Below are 3,649 nucleotides of genomic sequence, written 5' to 3' on the forward strand. Positions count from 1 at the left end.
GGATTTTTTTGGTGACAATATCTATAGGAGAACGTTAGATGGTGTTCACAATGCCAGCAGGGTATATCTTTTAGTTTTATCTTCTTCCTTTTTTTTGTTGTAACTTTTTTTATATTTAATTTATTAATTTGATATATTTCTGATATGTTCGGGATGTAATTGTGATTTGTAGGTTGGCAAGTACGTGACATTGGTTAGTGTGACTTCGATAGGCAATAGTAATAGTTGGTATTACATTGCATGCAAAACTTGCAATAAAAAGGTTTATCCGATTCCACAGAAGACCAGTGATACTAGCCCTCCTTTGTGGAAATGTGTGAACTGTTTGAAAAATGTTTCAGATGTCACTGCTTGGTAAACATTCTTATGTTTTTATATAGTAAGAATAACGTATTAAATTTATATTGATGATATTTTTAGAGTATTGTATAATGAGAACTGATTTCTTTTGTTGTTTGTAGCTTTTTTCTTATGTTGAATGTCACCGATGGCGATGGTGGTTTGGCAGTCTTTCTTCCTTTTGATCAATATGCTCAAAGGTTACTTAAGAAGACAGCTGAAGAAGTTTATGAAGAGTTAGATGGGGTATGTTTTATATAGTTTTGTACTTTTATTAACGTGTATTTGTAGTATTTTAATATTTTTTTTTTTTTTAATGGCGAAGGATGATTCATCTGCTCTTCCGACTACTTTAAGAGAGTTATCTGGCAAGGAGTTTCTTTTCAGACTGTCAGTGTCCGATGATAATATTAACAAGATTAAAACTTCATTTGTTATTGACAAGTTTACGACAGAGGACCATTTATTTGAAATTTTCCGTGATCAGGTCTATTCACGGGTATGAGTTTTGATATATTAATTAATGAGATTTTCAGTCTATACTTTATTTGTCTGAGATAATATTCCTGTTTGTAGGCACCAATTTCTTTGTCAAGTTCTATAGAAGAATCCGAAAGTTCTCCTATCTCGCCAGCTACTCCAGTCTCAAAAAGGACGAATGCTGATATCAGTGGAGGTTCTAATTCACCATTTAGACCAACGAGGAAAGGAAAAAAATCATAATGTTGATCATATAACGATTCATTGGGTCTTGATTTCGTATTTTTATGTTTCTTTATTAAGGTTTTATTACTTAGACTATTTATTTATTTTTATTTTTCGTTGGTGTTATAAATTTGGTTTAAATAAAACTTGAGATATTTTTGATTGGCATTGTATTGTCATGATTTGAATTGGGTTTGTTCCATCGATGATATACTTGATAATTTTATATATGAGAAAAATATTTAACAATAAATCAAAATAATTTTTTTAATTAATTATGTTATATGAAATGATAAATACATGACATAATCATCAATATATACAGTCAAACTTTCTATACGCTTATCAAATATATAAGTTTTTTCATTTGTAGTTTACTTTTAAGATTCCATTTAATACAATCGTTTTATATGTTTGTTATTCAGAGAATTCATAATGTTGGAAAATTTTCTTCAATATATCTGTATTTCTTGCGTGTCTACGATTCTGTATTTTGTCGATAGGTTTAATTGATTAAACAGAAGAATTTTGTGGCATGCACTAGCTTGATGTGATGATTGTATACTGAAGAAACTATTATATTTTTTGATTATTTTTGACTCGGTATGCTCGCGTATCTCGCTTGCGTGTATGCTTAGTAAACCAGATGCAATTAGATTTTATTCTCTCATATTGCATGCTGCTAATGTCTCGAAAAAATATATTAACGGATGAAAAGACGCCTTTGACAGACAATTTTGTCATTTAAAGTAAAACCTATAAATAAATTAATCTTTATTTTAATAATACATATTCAATGTTGTATGTTTCCATAAATTTATTGGGTTGAAAAAGGAAATAACTGTCTAGAATGTAACGCGTATATATATGTGTTCTCTTTACTTCTTTTTTTTTACTTTTCCTTTTGTGTTCTTGACAGAGAAAAAAAAATGTCTGATGTTGTTGATATCTCTAGGTTAGACTCTGGAAGTTCTATTACACAACCGGCGGTGAAGTTCGTGTGCAAGTTGTTCGACTCTGGAAGAATGTAAATTTCTTTGGTGATACAATTGAGATGATTCTCGCTTACGATCAGGTATTTCATTATGTAGTTGTTATTTCTTTATATATTTCAGAGGGTTGTTTTTAAAAGAAAATTTTTCTTTTGGGTTTTTACACTTTATCTTATGCGAAATCGATCTTAGGGTCATCGTATCGCTGCAACTGTCATGCCCGATGAAATCCCTCTGCATGGACCTGTACTTAAACAAGGTTATTGGTTTAGGGTTCGTCGATTCGTTGTTAAGAAGGCCAGTGGTTCGATCTGCATAACCGTAAACAGGCATCGGTTTATTTTCGGATCTCATATGGTCGTGATTCCTATCTCTCCAGTAACCCATAATCTACACTTGCGTCTCAATTGCACATGCTTCTTTGATATCGTGACTCGCAGATTATATTTTGGGTTTTTAATTGGTAATATTGGTAACCATTTGTTAGTTTTGTGACAATTTTAGTATAATATATCGTTTTGTTAATATCACTTTTTTTTTGTATCCGATATAGATGTAATGGGAACCGTGTTGAAGATGGGTGATCTCTGTGAGATCAACAGCGATGCTTATGAGGATAATGCAACATATGTTCGATTCGAACTTCTTGATGCAGGGTAAGATCTATGAGTTTATATTCATATGTCGTTTGTTTATGCAAAAAAAAAAAAACAATGTATCGTTTTGGTTTTATGACATCTAAACTGGAAGAACCTTTTTTGTTCTATTTTAATCAATTAGGAGAGATTGTGTATTGCCATGTATCGCCCGTGGGAATTTGGCTAAGAATCTGCATAGTGTTTATCAACGTAATCAAAGTGAATCAGTGGTGTTTGTGCTGAGGTTTTGGAAGATGACTAATGGTCAAGGTAGGTTTTTATTCCTTTTTTTTAGTATTTTAGAATAGCTAATCTTGCATTCTTCTAATTCTGATTCGTAAAATTAATGATAGGTGTTGATAAGAATTCAATTGTCCTGTGCTCTTACCCTCCTTGCTCTGATTTCCTGTGTAATATATCCTGTTGATGACGAGATTGACGATTTCAGGGCTAAGTAAATATTAAATTTAATTTTTCTTTATTAACATATTTTGTTAGTTGATTTTAGATATATTGATCTAACATATCGATTTTTTTTTTGTAGGCGATACCGCCTTAACTAATGATACTTATTAAGTGATATCGGTTGTTGTCTAATCTACACTTTCGGTTTGACTCTATGCATACTGCATTATGTCTTATTTATATTATCAATGTTATGAATGATTATGTCTTATTTATATTATGAATGTTATGAATGTTATTAATGATATCGTTACATTGTCTTTAGTGTCTAAAATAAATCCGTATTTCAATGGTTTTGTAGTGTTTTCATCTTTTTTGGTGATGTATGGTGATTTGAAAAGTTGATTTGTAAACTATAGTCTACTCAAATGGCTAAGTATTCATTGCGTTTTTGAAAAAAATATCTGACAACTTCTGATAGATTTGAATTGATGGATATCTATAGTTTTTGATATATGTATATCTATAATATTTGGTAGATGTATATCTCCAATATACAATAAACTTATC

Source organism: Eutrema salsugineum, unplaced genomic scaffold (genome assembly GCF_000478725.1).
Source record: "Eutrema salsugineum unplaced genomic scaffold, Eutsalg1_0 scaffold_1, whole genome shotgun sequence".
NCBI lineage: Eukaryota > Viridiplantae > Streptophyta > Magnoliopsida > Brassicales > Brassicaceae > Eutrema > Eutrema salsugineum.